Source organism: Molossus molossus, unplaced genomic scaffold, assembly GCF_014108415.1.
Source record: "Molossus molossus isolate mMolMol1 unplaced genomic scaffold, mMolMol1.p scaffold_m16_p_17, whole genome shotgun sequence".
Classification (NCBI taxonomy): domain Eukaryota; kingdom Metazoa; phylum Chordata; class Mammalia; order Chiroptera; family Molossidae; genus Molossus; species Molossus molossus.
The window spans coordinates 61,766,781-61,790,268 of record NW_023425352.1 but is presented as its reverse complement, the minus strand read 5'-3'; positions in this window follow the sequence as shown (position 1 = coordinate 61,790,268).

Sequence of the window (23,488 nt, the reverse complement as noted above, 5' to 3'; positions counted from 1 at the left end):
TCTTTTTTATTCTTTCTTAATTTTTTTTTCTTATAGAGAGAGGAATGGAGAAGGAGAGAGAGATAGAAACATCAATGAGAGAGAACATCGATTGGCTGCCCCCCACTGGGGATTTGGCCCACAATCTGGGCATGTGCCCTGCCTGGGAATTGAACCAGCGACTTGTTGCATGGATTGATGCTCAACCACTGAGCCACACCAGCCAGGCTCATTTTCATTTGTTTCAAGATATCTTTTGATTTCTTCCTTGATCTTACAGTTAACCCATTCATTATTTAGTAATATGTTATTTAGACTCCATGTCTTTTTGGGTTTTTCAAATGTTTGTGTGTGATTGAATCTAATTTCGTACCATTATGGTCACCAGATATAATGCTTAATATGACTTCAGTGTTCTGAAATTTACTGAGACATTTTGTGTCCTAACATGTGGTCTATTCTAGCATATGTTTCATGTGCACTTGAAAAGAACCTATATTCTATTGCTTTGGGGTGAAATGCTCTGAAGATATCAGTTACATCCATCTTATCTAGTGTGTCATTTTGACAACACCATTTCCTTATCGATTTTCTGTCTGAAAGATCTATCTATTTTTCTCAATGGGGTGTTAATGTCCTGTACTATGACTGTGTTACTGTTGATCTCTCCCTTAATGTCCATAAAGATTTGCTTTACAGCTCTGGCCTGTGTGGTTCAGTGGTTAGAATGTCAGCCTATACACTGGAGGGTAGCAGGTTTGATTGCTGGTCCAGGGCAAAGACCTAAGTTGTAGATTTGACCCCCAAACCCTGGACAGAGCTTATGCAAAGGGCAATTGTTGTGTCTTACTCACATCAATGTTTCTCTCTTTCTATTTCTCCCTGCCCCCTTCCCTTCCATTCTGTCTTTTAAAAAATGGGAAAATTATCCTCAAGCAAAGAATAACAACAACAAAAAAGATTTCCTCTACATATTTAGGTGCTCCCATGTTAGGTTTATAAATGTTTACAAGGGTAATATTCTCTTGTTGGGTTGCTCCTTTTATCAATATGTAGTGTTCTTTTTCTCGTACTATAGCCTTTGTTTTAAAGTCTACTTTGTCAGATATAAGTATTGCTACCAGAAATTTTTTTTTTCATTTTCATTTGCATAAAATATATTTTTGCATCCCTTTACTTTTAGTCTGTGTTGATCTTTCATTCTGAAGTGTCTTATAGACAGCGCACACACACACACGTCTTCCTTTTTTTTTTCTTAATTCATTTATTTTTGTTACAAATGTTTCTTCTTTTACCACCCAGACACCCTCCATACTATCCCGTGCCCCCCACCAAGCATTGTTGTCTATGTCCATTGGTTATGCATACATGCATATAAGTTCTTTGATTTATCACCTCCCCCCACCCCGAGGATTGTCAGTCTGTACTCCTTTCTGTGACTCTGCATTTTTTTTTTACTCATCAGCTTTATTTGTTCATTATATACCACAAATAAGTGAGATCATGTGGTATTTGTCTTTCTCTGATTGGCTTATTTCACTTAGCATAATACTCTACAGGTCCCTCCATGTCCTCTCAAAGGATAAGAGATCTTTCTTACACCTGCTTAGTATTCCATTGTGTACAGGTACCACAGCATTTTTATCCATTCCTCTACTGATGGACATTTGGGCTGTTTCCAGATCTTAACAATTGTAAATAGTGCTGCTATGAACATAGGGGTACATATATTCTTCCTGATTGGTGTTGCAGGCTTCTTAGAATATATTCCTAGAAGTGGGATTACTGGGTCAAATGATAGTTCAATTTTTGATGTTTGAAAAAACACCATATGTTTTCCATAGTGGCTACATTACTCTGCATTCGTAGTGTACTAGAGTCCCCTTTTCTCAACACCCTCTCCAGCACTGGTGGTTTGATGATTTGTTGATGGGCAGCCATTCTGGCAGGTGTAAGGTGATACCACATAGTTGTTTTAATTTGCATCTCTCTGATGATTAGTGACATTGAGCATTTTTTCATATGTCTCTTGACCATTTGTATGCCCTGTTTGGAGAGGTGTCTATTTAGGCCCTCTGCCCATATTATAACTGGATTCTTTGTCTTTCTTTTGTTGAGTTGTATGAGTATTCTGTATATTTTGGAAATTAACCCCTTGTCTGATGTATTATTGGTAATTATACTCTCATATAGTGTGTTCCTTTTCCACATTGATGCTTGTTTCCATTGCTGTGCAAAAGCTTTTTACCTAGATGTAGTCCAATCTATTATTTTTTTCCTTTGTTTCTCTTGCCTTAGGCATTGTATCTGTGAAAATTCTGCTGTGTGTGATGTCTGAAATTTTGTTGACTACATTTTCTTCTAGAATTTTTATGAAATCATGTGTCATATTTAAGTTTTTTATTCATTTTGAGTTTATTCTTGTGTATGGTGTAAGTTGGTGGTCTATTTCATTTTACTGCATGTAGCTGTCCAGTTTTTCCAACACCATTTATTAAATAGGCTGTCTTTACTCCACTGTGTGCTCTTGCCCCCTTTCTCAAATATTAATTGAGCATAATGTCTTGGGTCAATTTCTGGGTTTTTTGTTCTATTCCATTGATCTATATGCCTGTTCTTATGCCAGTACCAGGCTATTTTGATTACAGTGGCTTTGTAGTATAACCTGATATCTGGTATTGTGATCCCTCCTACTTTGTTTTTCTTTTTCAAAATTGCTGTGGCTATTCAGGGTCATTTTTAGTTCTGTGTGAATTTTTTTTTTTTAGTTCTGTAAAATATCTTGTTGGTATTTTAATGGGGATTGCATTGAATCTATAGATTGCTTTGGGTAGTATGGACATTTTAATGATGCTTATTCTTCCAATCCATGAAAAAGGTCTATGCCTCCACTTTTTTTATATCTTCCTCTATTTCTTTTTCCAATATCCTGTAGTTTTCTGCAAATAGGTTCTTTACTTATTTGGTTAAGTATATTCCTAGGTATCTTATTTATTTATTTATTTTTGGCCACAGTGGTAAATGGGATTGTTTTTTAAATTTCTTTTTCTGTGAGTGCATTATTGGTGTATAAGAATGCCATTGATTTTTTATGTTAATTTTGTATCCTGCTACTTTCCCAAATTTATTTAGTAGTTTTAGAAGATTATTGATATAGCTTCTGTATCTTTACTCATGCTGTTGAGCTTCCTCATGATTTATTCTGAACTCTCCCTCTGATATCTTGCTCAATTCCCTTTTATTTATTTCATCTTCTGTAGAATTATCTTATTTTTTCATTTGGGATTTGTTTCTTAGTTTCACCATTTTTGCTGTCTCCGTGGGTGTTGGGGCCTGCCAGATTTTCCCTGCGGTGTTGGTGTTCTGCTGGTTGTGGCTCCCTCTACTGGCTTTGGATGAGTGTGGGAGGACTCACGTTAAACACCACTGTCAGAGGATTCCAAAGTGGCAACGGAGTAAATGGAAGCTACACAGACCATCTCCCAGGACCAAACTGGAATTACAACAAAAAATAAAGACAAATCATCAGGAAAAGGAACAGAAAAGCAGCTTAGAGAACCCCATAACCAGGGACACTGACTCAATCCTGGCAGGCTTGCGGAGACGCAAGCTGGGGGCTGGAAGCCCACAGTCAGCAGCGGCCTTAGCTGGGAGCAGTGGCCTTAGCTGGAAGCAGTGGCCTCGTGTAAAGTCTCAAGCAGCTCCACAACGCAGAGCAGGGACAGAGGATAAAATAGCAGCAGCCACTTACCTTGGGCTCCGACAGAGGGAGGGCAGACTGGACTGGAACTGTGTGGGGACACTCGGGATTTGGAGGGAACTCAGAGCTTTTGCTGAGTTGCAGCCACCCAGGACTGTGGTCATCTTACTCCTTCCCAGGGCTCTGGGGAGAGGAGGCGACCCCTCCCTCTGAGATTCAACCCCACCCGGTGGCCATTAAAATGCTAATTGAGGCCCATTAATAACCAGCATCTGCCCCACCCACGGAAAACCCTCTTATGCTGAGCACCAGAGGGAGTTTTTCATTCAAATGAGAAGCCAAGGTTTCTCAGGTAACCTCTACTGATAGCCTTCAGGCAAAAAGCTAGAGGATAACGGTACCATTCCCTGGGCTGGCAACTTTACCCAGGAAAGTAAGACTGGACAGTGGTGTGTAACGTGGGTCCTCCTTGGCTCATCCAAACCCAGGAGAGGGAGCCACAAACAGCAGAATACCAACACCCACAGGGAAAATTTCACAGGCTCCAAAGCCCAAGTGATAGCCAAAATGATGAAACACAGAAACAAAAGCCAAATGAAAGAACAAGAGATTTCTATTGAAGAGGAGATAAATGAGGTGCAGTTAAACAAATAAACAGAACTAGAATTCAGAGCCATGATCTTGAGGAAGCTCAAGAGCATGTGTAAGGACATAAGCACTATAAGTAAAGACACAGAAATGGTAAAAATCAACCAGTTGGAAATTAAAAACCACCAAGAAGAAATGAAGAATGACATATCAGAAATAAAGAACACATTGAAAGGTCTAAATAGCAGAGTAGAGGAAGCTGAGGACCGGATAAGTGAATCAGAAGATAGAGTAGAAAGAATCAACCAATCTGAAAACCAAAAGGAAAAAGCAATTAAAAAAAACAGGAAGACAGCTTAAGAGAACTATGGGGCCACTGGAAATGTAATAACATTCACATCATAAGAGTCCACAAAGATGAAGAAAATGAGCAAGGGTTAGAGAATATATTTGAAGAAATAGTGACAGAAAACTTCCCTAATTTGGTGAAGGAAGAAGGCATTCAAGTTCAAGGAGCACAGAGAGCCTCAAGTAAGAAGAACCCAAACAGGCCCACACGAACACATATAGTAATTAAAATGCCAAAAATTAAAGACAAAGAGAGAATCCTAGAGGCAGCAAGAAATAAGCAACAGGTTATCTACAAAGGAAACCCCATAAGGCTCTCAGCTGACTTCTCAACAGAAACACTACAGGCCAAAAGGAATGGCATGAGGTAATGAAGGTCATGAAAAACAAGGATCCAAAGATCTGAATCCAAGGCTACTCTACCAAACAAGACTATCATTCAAAATAGAAGGTCAAATAAAGAGATTCCCAGACCAAAAAAGGCTAAGGGAATATATTAGCACCAAACCAGCACTGCAAGAAATGTTAAAAGGACTGCTGCAATTAGCAGGAGAAATAGGAAAAAAAATAGAACCACACTAAACAATAATGGAAATAAATAAATACATATCAATATCACCTTAAATGTAAATGGATTGAATGCTCTGATAAAAAGACACAGAATAGCTGATTGGATAAGAAAGCATGACTCATCTATATGCTTTTACAAGACACCCACCTTACAACAAAAGATTCACATAGGATGATAGTGAAAAGATGGAAAAAATCTTCCAAGCAAATGGAAAGAAAAAAAAAAAAGCTGGGGTAGCAATACTCATATCTGATGAAATAGATTTCAAAATGAAGACCATAACTAGAGACAAACAAGGCCACTACATAATATTGAAAGGATCTATCCAACAGGAAGATATAACCTTCATAAACATATATGCACCCAATATAGGAGTACCAACATATATTAAATATCTTCTGGAGGACTTCAAAGAAGAAATTGACAGCAATACAATCATAGCAGGGGACTTCAATACCCTCCTGACATCACTGGATAGATCCTCTAGACAAAAATATTAGCAAGGAAACAGAGACTCTAAATGAAGGACTAGACCAAATGGATTTAATACATATCTACAGAGAATTACACCCCGAAACTACATAATTCACATTCTTCTCACGTTCACATGGAACATTCTCAAAGATAGACCACGTGTTAGGACTCAAATTAAGTCTCTACAAGTTCAAGAAGATTGAAATCATATCAAGCATCTTCTCAGATCACAATGGCATGAAACTAGAAATCAATTGCAACAAGAAGCTACAAAGACATTTGAACACATGGAATCTAAATAGCATGTTATTAAACAATGAATGGGTCACCGAGGAGATCAAGGAAGAAATTAAAACCTTCCTGGAAACCAATGAAAATGAACACACAACAACACAAAATCTATGGGATGCAACGAAAGCAGTTCTGAGAGGGAAGTTCATAGTACTACAGGCCTACCTCAAGAAGCAAGAAAAACCTCTAATAGACTACTGAACCTCACAACTTTAAGAACTAGAAAGCAAACAAAAAGAAAACCCTAGAGCAAGTAGAAGGAAAGAAATAGTAAAGATCAGGCCAGAAATAAATGACATAGAGACCAAAGAAAACAATTCAAAGGATCAATGAAACAAAGAGCCGGTGCTTTGAAAAGATAAACAAGATTGATAGACCCTTAGCTAGACTCACCAAGAAACAAAGAGAGAGAACCCAAACACAGAAAATCAGAAATGAAAGAAGAGAAGTAAAAACTGATACCACAGAAAAACAGAAGATCATTAACAACTACTATGAAAAATCACACGGCAATAAATTTGACAATCAAAGCAAAATGGGAAAATTTCTAGAAACACATAGTCTCCAAAACTGGACCAGGAAGAGATAGAAAACTTGAACAGACCAATAACAACAGAAGAAATTGAAGATAAAATCAAGACTCTCCCAGCAATCAAAAGCTTAGGTCCGGATGGCTTCACGGGGGAGTTTTACCGAACATTCAAAAAAGAACTAACACCCATTCTCCTCAAACTATTTCAGAAAATTCAAGATGGAAGACTTCCAAACTTGTTTTATGAGGCCAGCATAATTCTAATTCCAAAACCAGAAAAAAACACTACAAAGAAAGAAAACTACTGGCCAATATCCCTGATGAACATAGACGCCCAAATCATGAAGAAAATACTAGCAAATCGGATCCAGCAACACATCAAAAAAATTACTCACCATGACCAAGTGGGATTCATCCCAGGGATGCAAGGCAGGTACAATATTTGCAAATCTATAATTGTGATAAACCACAAAAACAAAATGAAGAATAAAAACCACATGATCATATCAATAGATGCTGAAAAAGCATTCAACAAAATCCAGCATCCATTTCTGATAAAAATGCTCAGCAGTGTGGGAATAGATGGATCATATCTAGGCATAATAAAGTCCATATATTAAAGACCTACATCCAACATCATACTGAATGGGCAAAAACTAAAACATCTCCCTTAAGAACAGGAACAGGACAGGAATGCCCACTTTTGCCACTCTTATTTACCATAGTCCTAGAAGTCTTAGCCACAGCAATCACACATGAAGAAAATAAAATTAATTCAAATTGGAAAGGAGGAAGTGACACTGTCATTACTTGCAGATAACATGATACTATACATAGAAAACCCCAAAGACTCCATCAAAAATTTACTAGACTTAATGAATGAATTTGGCAAAGGAGCAGGATACAAAATTAACGTCAAGGAATCGGTGGCATTCTTATACACCAATGATGAACTCACAGAAACAGAAACTAAGAAACAATCCCATTTACCATTGCAACAAAAAAATTAAAATATGATACCTAGGAATAAACTTAACCACAGAAATAAATTACCTATTCCCAGAAAACTAGAACTCATTGAAAAAAGAAATAGAGGAAAATATAAAAAAGTGGAAGCACATACCTTGTTCATAGATTGGAATAATTAACATCATTAAAATGTCCAGACTACTCAAAGCAATCTATAGATTCAATGCAATTCCCATCAAAATACCAACAACACCCTTCACAGAATGAGAACAAATACTTCAAAAGTTCACATAGAACCAAAAAAGACCCCGAATAGCCACAGCACTCTTGAAAACGGAGAACAAAGTTGGAGGGATTACATTACCAGATTTCAGGTTATACTACAAAGCCACTGTAATCAAAACAGCCTGGTACTGGCACAAGAACAGGCATATAGATTAGTGGAACAGAACAGAGAACCCAGAAATGGACCCAAGGCAATATGCTCAATTTATATTTGCCAAAGGTGGCAAAAGCAAACAGTGGATTAAAGCCAGCCTCTTTAATAAATGGTGTTGGGAAAATTGGACAGCTACATGCAAAAAAATGAAACCAATCCACCAACTTACACCCTACACAAGAATAAACTCAAAATGGATAATAGACTTAAGTGTGACTCATGAATCCATAATAATCCTAGAAGAAAATGTAGGCAACAAAATTTCAGACATCATACACAGCAGAATTTTCACTGATGTATCACCTAAGGCAACAGAATCAAAGGAGAAAATGAACACATGGGACTACATCAAACTCAAAAGCTACTACACAGCAAAAGATACAATCATGAAAATGGAAAGGCTATCCAGTGTATGGAGAGCATAATTGCCAATGATATATCAGATAAGGGGTTAATTTTCAATATATATAAAGAGTGCTCATACAACTCCACAAAAAAAAAAAAAAAAAAGAGAGAAAGAACCCAATTAAAAAATGGGCAGAGGAACTAAATAGACACCTCTCCAAACAGTACATAGAAAGGGCTAAGAGATATATGAAGAAATGCTCAACATCACTAATCATCAGAGAGTTGCAAATTAGAACAACAATGAGGTATCACCTCAAACCTGTCAGAATGGCCATCAACAAAACATCAAACAAGTGTTGGCAAGGGTGTGGAGAAAAGCAGACTCTAGTACACTGCTGGTGGGAATGCAGACTGGTGCAATCACTATGGAAAATGATATGTTGTTACCTCAAAAAATTAAAAATTGAACTTCCATTTGACCCAGTGATCCCACTTCTAGGAATATACCCTAAAAAGCCTGATACACCAATTAGAAAGTATATATGTACCCCCATGTTTGTAGCAGCAGTATTTACAATAGCTAAGATCTGGAAACAGCCCAAATGTCCATTAGTAGACGAATGGATAAAAAAGCAGTGGTACATATACACAATGGAGTACTATGCAGCTGTAAGAAAGAAAGATCTCTTATTCTTTGAGACAACATGGAGAGACCTGGAAAGTGTCATCCTAAGTGAAACAAGCCAAATAGAGAAAGACAGTATCATATGATCTCACTTATTTGTGGAATATAATGAACATAACAGTCTGAGGAATGGGTTAGTCCCAGAGACGCAGAAGTGGGGTACAGACTCATTATCCACAGAGGAGGGGCTGGGGGGAGAGATAAACTACAGAATTTATATGCATGTATGCATGAACAATGGACATGGACAACAAAGCTGGGGAGAGGGCAGGGAGGGAGGGAGAGGAGGGAATTAGTGGGGGAAAAAGGAGAAACATCTGTAACAAAAATTAATTAATTAATTAAGTAAACTAAACTAAACTAAACAAAAAAAACACCACTGTCAAGTGTTACTTTCCTGGGTAGATTTGCAAGAATGGGAAAGGTTCAGTTATCCTCTAGCTTTTTGCCTGGAAGCTATTATTCACAGTTACTTGATGAACCTTGTGTTGTAGCCCACAACTGATAAAAAATTCTCGCAGGTGTTCAGCGTAAGAGGATTTCCAGTGGGTGGTGCAGGTCTTGCAGGTTGTTAATGAACCTCAATTTGTATTTTTCTGGCCTGCCTGGGTATTGTTGAATTCCTGAGGGAAGGGCTGTTTGTTCTCCTTGGGGCTCTGGGAAGGGGCTCTTTGAATAAAATGGCTAGTGTTCTATGAGGGAGTGATTCAGCACAAGACTCTCAGGGCCCTTTCAGCTTTTTAAATCCTGAGTCTCTCCACTCAGTTCCAGTCCATTCTTCCTTTCCTATGCCGGAGCTCAAGGTGAGTGGCTGTAGCTTATTTAGTGCTCTGTTTTGGCCCTCTGCACTGTGGAGTTAGCTTGGGATTTTAACTCCAAGGTAGCTGCTCACAGCTAAAACAAGCTTCTGTCTTTGGGCTCCCAGCCCACCCTCTCACTCCTCTGCAGTTCCTACCAGGCTCAAACTAGTGTCTTCTTTCGGTCTGTGGTTATATGGGTCCTCTCAAGCTGCTTTTCTGTTGGTTTTCCCCAATGATTTGTCTTATTTTAGCTTTAATTCCAGTTTGGTTCTGAGAGATGGTCTATGTAGCTTCCATTCACTCTGCTGCCATTTGGAATCGCTCTAGACCTAATACATTTAAGCTTTGTTATTCTCTCTTCTGAGTCTGGTCTTTCTTTTTTATCCATTTTGCTGCCCTATGTCTTTTGATTAGAGCATTTAAACCATTTACATTTTCTTTCTTCATTAATTTATTTTTGCTACAGATGTTTTTTCCTTTTTCCCTGCAGCCAACCTCCCACCACCCACCATGCATAAGCCATTTACTTTTTTTTTTTCTTTTTTAAATTCTCACCCAAGGACATTCTTGCATTTATCCTTAGATAGAGCAGGAGGGAGAGAGAGAGGAAGAGAGAGAGAGAGAAACATCGACATGAGACAGACACACTGAGTGGTAGCCACCCACATGACCTCAACCGGGGTCAGGGACAAACCACAACCAAGGTACGTGGAAACTGAACCCTGGACTCTCTGGTCCACAGGCCAACACTCTAATCACTGAGCCAAACTGGACAGGGTAAGCCATTTGCTTTTAAAGTGATTATTGATTGGTATATATTTATGCTATCTTATTCTTTTCACTATGTTCCTATGTCGTCTTCTTCTTCTTCTTCTTCTTCTTCTTCTTCTTCTTCTTCTTCTTCTTCTTCTTCTTCTTCTTCTTCTTCTCCTTCTCCTTCTCCTTCTTCTTCTTCCTTCTTCTTCTTCTTCCTCTTAAAACAGGCCCTTTAACCTTTCTTGTAATACTGGTTTTTTGGTAACAAACTCTTTTAGCTTTTTCTTGTCTGAGAAGTTATTTATTTCTCCTTCAATTTTAAATGATGGACTTTCTGGGTACATTAATCTTGGCTGTAGGTCCTTGCTTTTCATCACTTTGCATATGTTATGCCATTGTGTCTGGCCTGAAATGTTTCTGTTGAGAAATCAGTTGACAGTCATATGGGAGCTCCCTTATAGGTAACTAAAAATGTCTTTCTCTCACTACTTTTAAGATTCTCTCTTTGTCTTTTATTTTTGCCTTTTAAATTATGATGGATCTTGATGTGGGCTTCTTTGGGTTCATCAAGTTTTGGACTCTCTGCACTTCCTGGACTTATATGTCTTTTTCCTTCACCAGATTAGGGAAGTTTTGTATCATAATGTCTTCATATGGGGTTTTTATTCCTTGCTCTCTCTTTTCCTTCTGGTACCGCTATGATGTAGATGTTGTTAAGCTTAAAGTTGTTCCAGAGGTTCCTTAAAATATCTTCATTATTTTTAATTTTTTTTTCTGCTCTGATTGAGTGTTGTTTTTTAACCTTGTCTTTCAAATCATTGATTTAATCCTCTGCTGTATCCAACCTACTTTTTATTCCTTCCAGTGTATTCTTGAAGTCAGATATTGTATCATTTATAATTCATTCTTTTTTATGTTTTCTGTATCCTTTTTATTTCTATTGTAGTTCTCCCTAAGTTCCTTAAGCATCCACATAACCATCACTTTGAACTCTATATCTGATAAATTATGTACCTCCATTTCACTTATCCCCTCCCCCCCTTTTGAGATTCCGTTTTTTCTTTCATTTGGGGCCTATTTCTTTGTCTCCTCATTTTGGCTGCCTCTTTGTGTTTGCTTCCGTGTACTAGACAAGTCTGCTATGACTCTAAGTCTTTGTGGAGCAGCCTTATGCAGTAGGTGTCCTGTGATACCTAATGCAATCCCCTTGATCACCTGACCTGGGTGCACTAGGAATGTCCTTTGTGTAGGTTATGTAAGCCCTCCTGCTATAATTGAATCTTGATTGTTGTTGACCTGTTTGTGTGTGGGATTAACCCTCAAGCTGGCTGACTGAGAGGCTCTACCCTGCCCATAATGTGCAAGCTGCTATGCTGATGCTGACCACACAAAACAGATTTCATCTTAGCTGGGTTTGGTGCCTGCTGAGATCTTTCTTTGATTATGCTGTTTTTGAAGATTGTTGGATCCTACTTTGATGTTGTCTGAAGCTGATTATTTGATATGTTGGTTCTGGGTCTCTTGGGAGGGACTCTGGTGCAGGCTAATGTCAGACACTGTCTTTACCTGGTCCTCCTCAATCTGTTTCTGGCTACAAGTGATCCACAGTTTGTGGCTGCCCCTCCTGGACTTGAGTGCATGCAGCAAGAACAACACTGCACAATGAGGTCAGATTTTTTCAGAACTAGACCTAGGGCCAGGTCAGCAAAAGTCTCATGGAACCCTGAGATTTACCACACCTGCCTTCACTTGCATACTGCCTGTTAGGCTTAGTAACTGAAAGAGCCTCTATTGGAACTGGGATGATGGGGTTAGTGGATCTCCCATGATGGGGAGGTGCCATTCAGGCTTTAGGGAAAGTGGAAGTTGTGGTCTTGGACCCAGAGCCACACAACTCAGTCTGTCCCAGATTTTTCCCTGACCTCAGCAGGGAGAAGGCAATAGGAATCAGGTTAAGCAGGCCTCCAGAATCCGGGGATTGGTTCTGCTGGAACTACAAGGGTGGTTCTACAAGATTTCCCATGAGGGAGAAGCACCAGTCAAGTTCATGGAAAAGTGGGGGAATGACTCCCACCTTAAGCCAGACAACTCAGTAACTGACATCCCCTGCGTCTTCCCAGACCTTTACATCCTGGCCAAGGCAACTGACTCCTCAGCAGGGCCTAAGCCAGTGGTTCTCAACCTTCCTAATGCCACAACCCTCTAATACAGTTTCTCATGTCGTATGTGGGTATATCCACACGTGGGTGAATATGCCTGGAGATGGATAGAGGAGCTGTGTCTCAGTTCCTAAGACCATCAGAAATATGTGTTTTCCAATGGTCTTAGGCTAGCCCTGTGAAAAGGTTGTTTGACCCCCAAGGGGTCATGACCCACAGATTGAGAACCACTGGACTAAGCTCTCTAGGTCAGGGTGACAGGGAGTCCAGAGGGTGGGGCAGTTGCTTTCCCCTAGGCTGATGCCAACAAGGGAAAGTATTTCACCTAAGAAATTATGGAATCTGCAGTATGGAAGAATGACTTAACACAGGGATCCTAGCAGTTGTCCCCCCAGGTTCCTCTCCAGAGCCACAAACCCCAGACTCTTCTTATGAAACTCTATTCCCCTCTGCTTTACTTCCAGTGGAACTCAGGGTGAATAACTGAAAACCAAATTATGTGTTTTTGCCCTATAAAAGGGTGCCTGTGTCTCCAGTGAACTCCATTTCTCCTTGGTGGACAGAATCCCTGTTGCTTTACATAGCCAGGTGTTATGTGGATGCCCTTTCTTGTCTCTGGTTCTCTTAGCTAGGGAGCCTGGCGTGGGGTTTAGACCCAACGCTTCTCAGGGGGAACCCCCCACAGCTGAGTTATCCCTCTGGAACCCCAGCTGCTGCCCGTGAAAGCAAAACCAGCCTTTTAACTTTTCCACTCTTCTTACCAGTCTTGATGTGGCTTCTTCTGTAAATCTCTGGTCATAAGACTCCTCTTCAGCTAGTCTTCAGTTGGTTATTCAGGATGATTTTTCTTTAATTTAGTTGTAATTTCAGTTTGGTCCTGAGAGGAGGTGAGTATAACTTTCACCTAATCTGCAGCCATATAGAAATGCCCTGTTTCTTTACTTTTTCAATTTTTAAAAATTTTATTTTATTTTATTTTTTTTACCTTCTATTGACATCATTTATTGTGTTTGGTCACTTGTGTTCTTTCTCATCAGTCTCCACTTTAAAATTTTTACTTCTAATTATATTTTGACTTCTATTATCTCATGTGAGGGTTTTAAAATTCTGATTTATGTTTTTTTTCTATGGTGTCTTATAATGTTTTAGACTAATTTTTAAGGTGTGAATTTTGAGGTTATCTATGGTATGTTATTCTGGGGTGCTTTCGTTTTACATAGTAATATAATTATCCTTTTATTTTATTGATTTCAGAGAGAGGAAGGGAGAAAGAGATAGAAACATTGATGAGAGAGAAACATCAATTGGTTGAGCCCTACATACCTGCTACTGGGGATCAAGACTGCAACCCCGGCATGTGCCCTGACTGGGAATTGAACCAGCAATCTCCTGGTGCATGGGATGGCACTCAACCAGCTAGGTGAAATGTAATTATTCTTATTATCATCTTTCTTTTGTTAACTTAAGATGAAATTTTACCCTCAATACTCTTCTATTGCTCATTTATTGTAATATGAGTTATACTGAACATTTAGAAGGAGACATGATTCAGGGCAGCTTCTCTCATTTCAAAGAGTTCTCTCTCTTCTGTTCATTTTATATAAACTTCAAAAACTGTGGTGGGTTGCTTTCTAAAATTTCCGGGATTTCTTCCTTTCCCCAGTTTTTACCTAGACCTCCTCTTTATTTTTCAACATTATCCCTGGCCTGCTCAAATTTAATGCCACACCTAACATTCTCTTCTCAGTGTAGACTCCTACAGTTTTCTCCTAGAAGGGAGTGCCAGAAGTTAGTCTTTATTAGTTCACAGAGAATAGGCTAGTCCAGAGTCCTTACCCTTTATTCCAGCTCCCTAGTGCCAAGCCCCTATTACAGGGGCAATGCCATCTCTAAGTTTCAGATACTGTTCTCAAATTTGTCAGTACTGTTACCCAGTGAGAATTTATGGGCTATTTTGACATTCTGTTGTTCCCATGTCTATCAGCCACCTCATGGCTCTCTTTTGTTCTCTCCCACATGGACACTGATACCAGGTAAGTCTTGTGGCTATCTGCTTATAATTTGAAGTTTGTGGTTATAATTTATAACCTAGTTTTTATTATTTTTTGTTTTAGAGAGAAAGAGGAAAGGAGAGAGAGAGAGATTGACAGAGAGAGACATAGAAGGAGAAAGACAAACATCTATTCATTATTCTACTCATTCGTGCACCCATTGGTTGACTCTTGCATGTACCCTGATTGAAGATCAAACCCCTAACCCTGGTGCATGGGGAAAATACTCCAACTGAACTCCCTGGCCTAAACTGTAACCTAGTTTTATTGTAAATGTTGTCCATATGTATTTGGTTATGCTATCTATTTACTATGTTCACTTTAATAAGTAGATTTGGAGATATTCAATATCTACACCACCACTTCCTCTTCCTTCCTAGGCTACTCTTTGGTGGGATTTTAAATGAATAATAAATGAATACCTTTACTAATTAAATTAATTAATTCGATAATACTTTCCACTTTGGTCATATGAACAATGAACAAAAGCCTTGGGTACATATTTGTAACCAAGAAATTATACTTCTCAGAATTCTGTCAAGGACCATAATGATTTGTGGGTAAGAGTTGTCATTGGAGTGTATTTATAATTGCAAAAATGAAAAACAAAGTATATAATAGCAGTTGATTCATTCAATATTAAATGGATAATATGCTATCTAGATACTCATTAAGAATCTGATATGGGAATACACTAAAAATAAAAGTGTTAAGTGAGAAATAAAAACATATTATCTATAGTACAATGCCTTATAGCTTATAGATCTAGATATAGACATGTCTTTTTATACAGGTATACCTGAGGGTAAATGAAATGTTTCAGTGATTAGTTAGTATGGAGGAATTTCAGTAATTTATTTGTACCATGGCTTATATTTTAAAATGTTAATTATAATCCTGTTCATTCAATGCTTTGACCTACTTATGGTTAAGTGATAACCTAAAAGAAATGGTTGCCAAGAAACATCAACACTGGAGTTGTAAATAAATTTCAGAAAGGCTTGCAGTGTGCATTTCACAAAAGATTCTCCTTCTCTAATGACCACTGCAACTTAGTTTATTTGCAAGCACTAAAGAATTATAAATTTGCAATTTCTGATTTTTATTTTGGGCATGGAGTTTCCTATCACTCAGCAAAATCGATGACTTTTTATTAGACGTTAGAGGTTCAAATGAAAATAAAATTCCTCTAATCTATAGGTAAACTGAAGGAAAATGGAAAAACAAAGCCTCTAATTTTTTTCTGTCATGTTTCATTGACTTTTAATGAACTGTTTAACTTTATTGAGTAACAAAGACAAGCCAGATGTTTAATGGTCCAATAAAGCAATTAATTGGTACTTATGGTTTAACAATGTTTTGCCTATCAGCCTCTATGGCACAATTTCAAATATATTGAATTATTTAATTGCATTAACCATGCCTGGTTAACCCTTTATTTACAACTAATGACAATGGGATATTTTTATTTACCACTTTCCTTTTACTTTTTGTAATTATATATGATCATATGAAGTTGGAATTAGAAAATTTATCAATTTCTCTCTTCCTGTAACAATTATTAACATTTCATTAATCATTATATCTTGTACATTCTACCACATATCATTTTTTCTTTGATGTATCTCATGCTTTTACTCTAACTCAGTTACATATCGCATATCTTCTGGAATCTTAAACTTGTTTCTCCTCATTTTAATACACTTTATGAGAATGTTCTTAGTAACCCAGATCTTATGTTTCTGTAGATTCAAATATTTGATGGATCACCATGTCCCTAACAGGGGTTGCACTCTCAGAATGCCTTTGAGGCCAGGCAGATCAATATGTAACATGAACCAGAGAAGTGCCTAGACAATACAATAGGCCTGAGAGTGCTGAGGAGCCAATTAATTTTAAAACGTCTCCTGAACAAAAAGAATGCATCTGCAGGACACAAAAGGACAAGTTTATGTTCTCTGTTTGGGAAAGTAGAATTCCAAATCCAGATATAAATGTCCAAACATCTCAGAACCTGTCCCCTACTGATCTTCCCATTTGTCACTATTCTCAAGTAAAGACAGACGATATTTCCAAATAAGCAGAGATCTTCAATCCTCCATTGCCTTACTTGTACCCCGCATAGAAACGTAGGCTTTGAAATCACACCAGATCTTTTATTTTTCTTTTATGAAGAACTTCCTGCCATCTTAGTATCCTCTCCTGATTAATTATACTTTGAGCTTCCCCATATTGTTCCCTGTTCATATCTTAGTGTGAATATATTATCATTGCATTGCAATTATTTATTGATGTGAGTTTCTTAAGATATGCTCCAAGCTTCTTGGGAAAAGGCACTGTGGGTTCTTCCCCTGTTAACCTGTGGTACCTGTCCCCATGCCTGGTACATGTTTAATGAAGATATCTGAATTAATTTGTTCTGCCTTTTAATCTGTTTATAAGCCAAGCAATAACATTGACATTTTGTTTAATATTTTTTGTTCTAAAACCTATACTCCAGTGCTCAACTCAAAAAAATACAGTGGTTGCCCTGGCCGGTTTGGCTCAGAGGTTTGAGTGTCGGCCTGCAGACCAGAGAGACGCTGGTTCAGTTCCTGCTAAGTGTGCGTACCTCGGTTGCAGTTTGTCCCTGGCCCTGGTTGGTTGTGCGGGTGGCAGCACAACCTTTCACGTGGATGTTTCTCTCTCTCTCTTTCTCCCTTCCACTCTATCTGAACAAAAAATGGAAAAATGTCCTCGGGTGAGGAAAAAAAAATTTAAATTAAATTAGAAAAACACAGTGGTCACCAATTCAATGTATGTTGTTTTTTTTTTTTTTTTTTTTTTTTAAATGCTGCTAGCGTTTTTACTATTGAAAATCATTTCCAAACTGCAGGTTCTTTTAGTGATAGAAGGACCAAGTGTGTGGATTGTCAACAGGGTCAAAATAAAGCCATCTGGTTTAGTGAGAACATTTTACAAATTGTACCACAGTCGGTGGAATTCTTGCTTCCATTCATTTACTACAAGATTCTGAAAAGATAACTTACTTTTTCCCCCAAAGGAATTAACAATATACACTTTATAAAGTTGTTGCCAAAGTATAATTGGGCACTTAACACAAGTGTGGTCACAGTACCCAGCACATTGCAACTGTATTAACCTCCACAAACCAGGAAAATGGCTTCTTCTTCCCTCTACCCTTCTGCTTGGCAGTTGAATAGTATGAACATTGTCATAGACAACCTGTCTACCAAATAATATCTTTGAGATCTAAGCCAGGTATGGATAATTTTTAAGGTTTTAGAAAAAAAATTTTAAACTGTACTTTCACCTAAAAATGATTTACCAGTTAGACCTAGTTTCAATTCAAGTGCTCTTCTCCACTTGAAATTCTAGGTGTGTTCTTAATCATCTCAGAAACAAAAATCCCAGTGAGGACACATATGGTTTTAGAGTGTCCTTCACAGAAAAGGACATTATTTCCCAGGCATGGGAGAGAACTAAACTAATACACGACACAAGGTGTCGGGTTGGGTTTAGAACATAAAGCAAGATGATTTGTTGGCTTGTTGGACATGTTGAGTTTGAGGTGTTCACTGACCATGTTCAGGTGGAAGACTAGTCAGAGAAAGACTTTTAAATCATACACCTTGGAAAACGACACGAGAGAGAAAAGCAGAGAATAGTTCCTTATGTAGAAGTAACATTTCTCATTGACCCAAACAGAATACCTCCATCTTCACTGCTCTACATTTTTCTGCTTCTGGAAATTCATGAGGAACATTTGGACAATAAATAACAAAGCCTTACAAAACAAAACAAAACAAAACACAACAGCTGCCAGCTGGTTTTGTGCTGAGGCAGGCAACCAGGTGTGACACAAATGTAACCAGAGCCCTAAATTTAGTTAGTTTTATGAAATCCAATATTTCACAGTGTCTTGAGATTGCAGTATCTGGCCAGCCTGATTAAAACCACCTTATATCCATCTCCACACACAGAAAGATATAGCATGCATCTAAGAGCACTTGATATATCATACATATTTCTGCCACTAATTTAGCTCCTATTTCAAAGCTAAAATTTTTTCAGCAATACACATCAGTATTCCTAAATAATAAAAAGAAAGTTTGCACGTTCCTGTGAGTCATGTTCCAAATCTGGCCTTGGTTCTCGTGCTCCTCGTACCACGCAGTGCTAGGCACTCTTGTCTCTGACTCCTGTGTCCAATATGTGATATTTCAATCCATTCTTACATCCAAATAATGAAAATATAATGTCAAACATGAATATAAGCTGAGAAAATGTATTAGAAGTGAGGTATATTCCAATTTATTGACTTGCTAAGTGCAACTACCTCGAGGAACAATTAAAATCTCGTAAGCATTCACGTAAACAGTCTTAGAAAAGTTCCATTCCAATGCATTTCTTTTGTGGTTGTGTAATAGACTGCTTGTCAGCTTTACAGAATAACAAATCTTCCTTAGTTGTGTTTTATGTGTCATTCTTAATCACTATTTCTTCTGATTAGAATTAAGCCATTACCCCACACTTGATATTTGTATTGTCTATATTTTTGAATTTAATATATTTTTCAGAAATCAAAAACAAGTCACATAAGCATTAAACTTCTCTGCTTGGGGAGAACTCTGATCTCAGCAAAAGGGGCTCTTTCTTTTACGGCATTTGGAGACCATGCATTTAGAGCCAGAGAAAAGGTCTGTATCAGTGCCCTTTGCAAAGCAAATCAAATGTAATTTTGAATCAGATTAGAGAATTAATTAGGCAGCTGATTGCAAATTTTCCTTAGTGTTCCATCAAGAGTACATGACTGGATGGCTGCCATTTGTCTCACAATCTGTCTCAACCGTATAGTTCCAAATTTCAAATCAATGTTCAATACACTTAATTTTGGAACTGATAAAGTTTGCAAAAAGCTAGTCCCTCAGTTTTGAAGGAGGACCCTGATATCTGTTATCTCTCAAAAAGTGAGTGGTAAATCTGGCAATGGAAATCACATCTCCAGAACTCTCAGTTTAGATTTAGGTTCTGGGAAGTTACTAATAACTTAAAAAAATATCACATAATTCATATGCAGAGCATATTAAACAAACATAACACAGGAGGATTTATAGCTGTGGTTAAAACAAAAACATGGCATTGTTTAACTTGCTTACACTACAAAAGGAAAAATACATATATTTATATGTTTACATATGTACATGTGTTTGTGTTATATGGTTAGATATTATCTGAAGTGTGAAATGACTTATAATAGTGGCTTGAAGATTTCTGCTATTAAAAATCAGTGAGGAACATTTTCAAATACAGATGCTAAGAACTTTTTTTTTAAAAATCTTTATTGTTGAATGTATTACAGATGTTCCTCATTTTCCCCCCATTGACCCCCTCTTCCCCACTCCCGCCCCCCTCCCGCCTTTTCCCACACTATTGTCTGTGTCCATTGGTTATGCATATAAGTTCTTTGGTTTATTTCTTCCCACCCTCCAACCCCTTTCCCTTTAAGGTTTGTCAGTCTAGCAAGAATTTGTACTTCTTAATCCCTTCAACTTTTTCACCCATTCCCCCAACCCTCCTCCCATCTGGCAACTGACAAAATGTTCTCTGTATGTATGAGAATGTTTCTGTTTTGCCTGTTCATTTTGTTTGTAGATTCCACTGTTATAGATATTATTCATTGCCATTTTGTTTGTTCATATATTTTATGTTTTTCTTCAAAAAGACCCTTCATCATTTCATATAATAACGGTTTGAACCTTTTGCATTTTGATGATGATGTGTCTTGGTGTGGGCCTCTTGGGGTTCATCTTGTTTGGGACTCTCTGTGCTTCCTGGACTTGTATGTCTGTTTCCTTCACCAAGTTAGGAAAGTTTTCTGTCATTATTGTTTCAAACAGGTTTTCAATTTCTTGTTCTTGCTCTTCTCTTTCTGGCACCCCCAAGATGTGAATATTAGCACGCTTGAAGTTGTCCCAGAGGCTCCTTACACTATCCTAATTTTTTTGGATTCTTTTTTCTTTTTGCTGTTCTGATTGGGCGTTTTTTCACTTCCTTATATTCTAAATCGATGGTTTGCTTCTTGTATTTACGTACTCTACTATTGAATCTGTGTCAATTATTCTTTATTTCAGTTAATGCCTCCTTCATTTCTGACTGTGCATCCATCATTTCTGACTGGTCCTTTTTTATGTTCTTGAGGCCCTCACTAAGTTCACTGAGCATCCTTATAAGCAGTATTTTGAACTCAGCATCTGTTAGGTTGCTTACTAAGAACTTCTTATAAAGATTTTGATTCAGGCTTTAGAAGGAGACCAGTAGTATTTATTTTTTCCTAACTCCCTCTCTGAATTCTGGTACAGATAACCATGGACCATACATTTTTTTAACTTAATTTTGTTGCTTACACTATTACAGATGTTCCCATTTCACCCACCACCTAGCCCCTGTCTCCTCCCACCCCGACCCCCCCCCCCTCCCCGGCCAACACCACACTGTTGTCTGTTTCTGTGGTTTATTCATATTTGTTTTTTGGCTAATCCCTTCACCTTCTTTTATCCAGTCCCCCTCCCCCAACCCCTCTGACAGCTGTCAGACTATTCCATGTATCCATGCCTCTGTTTCTATTTTCTTCATTAGTTTATTTCATTTATTAAATTCCACATATAAATAAAATCACATGATATTTGTCTTTCTCTGACTGGCTTATTTCACTCAGCATAATACTCTCTATATCCATCCATGTTGTCACAAAAGGTAAAAGATCTTTATTACACTGATCTATAATGTCCCTTCTTATTTTTACTGTGGGCAAGTCGGTTACTCCACGAAACACCTTCACTCTACCAGCCAGTAAAGATTTTCCTTAGATGCCATTGGCCATTCACAGCGAAAGAACAATGTGAATTTAGACCTTTGAAAATTGAGTAATGCTGCATGTCAGATTGAATTGTAGAGATCCAGGAAGGCAAGTTATGACAGCTGGACTTAGAAAGCATCGTTGGGGTAGCACTCTGATTTAATTCTACATCTGGGACTTTGAAGTTGAAGGAAGGGAAGGATGAAAGGGGCACTGGATTGTAGAAACATAATAACACATTAGCTTTCTTTTTGTAGATAAAATGTACTTGATATAAGAATTTATAGAAAGCTCCAAATTTTTAATTCTGGCCTTACTTATTTTATACAATGTAATGTATTGTTTTATGTAGTTTGGGTCTGGACTAGGGTAAAGAGGGGAGGTAAGGAGCTAAGCCACACAGTCTGGTCTGTGTTTAAGAAATGATGAGAATGAAAACTTAGACTCATTTGAAAGTTGATTTTATTTTGCTTATTCTCAAAATAATCAAGACCCATTGTGATGGGTGTTAAAACTATAAGAGACGAATGTGTCTCCCCATTGATTCCTTCATGGCATTTGTATTCTCATGGACTTTGCCCAGAGTTTACTGGTCTTAGTATTATACACAGAAGATACCTTTTAGGTGTAAGGGGACCCGAATTGAAGATGTGCTTTTAAACTTCTGCAGAGTTAGTACCCACCAACTATTTGGACAATCCTCAGAAAGGAAATAATGCTGCTACTCAGCCAGCCGTATTCTCCAAATGTAAGATCAAGGACAACCAGGTCAGCCATGGGACAATCCCTTCTTTTCAGCACTTGTGCTGTAAGATATGGAGGTTTATCAATGTTTCTTCTGAGAGTCACTCTGGGTAGCTCTGTCCCCCCAGCCCTGCCCCTGTTTCTTATATTAAAAATTTTAGAGTACTGCAAATCAAAGTTGCTGCCATGGTCTAAAGCAGTGGAATCTTTCTTCGAGGACTGTGGAAATCATTGATGGAATTCAAGTACATAGGAGATCCTGAATCGTGGAATCCCTTTTACCACATTGTCACACGTAATTTTTCTTGTGTGTGCTTTAATTTTTCTCTGTCACCACAGATGATGGGGGATGTGCCACATCTATGTTTGTAGAAGGGCAAGTAAAGGTTGCATGAGGGTGTTGGTAGTATATAAGTGGCTGAAGGAGGGGGCTCTGAAGGACCGGGGATGCCTGGGCACTGAGCCAGAGCAACCAGGAATAGAGAGTACCTATAAAAATAAATACAAATTACATAACACAGGTTTATCCAGACTGTTCTAGGTTTACAGAAAACAAAAGACACCAGGGATAAGATTATGAAAAACATCACAAATCTAAATGCAAGGTGTGGGTGGAGATAAAAAGACTAGGTGAGTTCTCATGTTTCCACAAGTATGGCTTCTGTATGAGCATTTAAATGATGGATATAATTTAGAGGTGAATATGTAGCTTTGTTTTCTAAGTAGAGGTAATGTTATCAATAGCACTAACAATGTCTGGATGTAATGAGGAAGTGTACACTTTTTTTTAATTAATCAATTTATTTTTGTTACAGATGTTTCTCCTTTTTCCCCACTGATTCCTCCCTCCCACGCCCTCCCTACACTGTACCGAGCTTTGTTGTCCATGTCCATTGTTCATGTATACATGCATATTAGTTCTGTGGTCTATCTCTCTCCAACAAGCCTCTCTTCTGGGGATTGTCAGTCTGTGCCCCACTTCCACGTCTCTGGGACTACACCATTCCTCAGACTGTTATGTTCATTATATTTCACAAATAAGTGAGATCATATGATACTTGTCTTTCTCTGTTTGGCTTGTTTCGCTTAAGAAAATACTTTCCAGGTCCCTCCATGTCGTCTCAAAAGATAGGAGATCTTTCTTTCTTATAGCTGCATAGTACTCCATTGCATATATGTACCACTGCTATTTTAT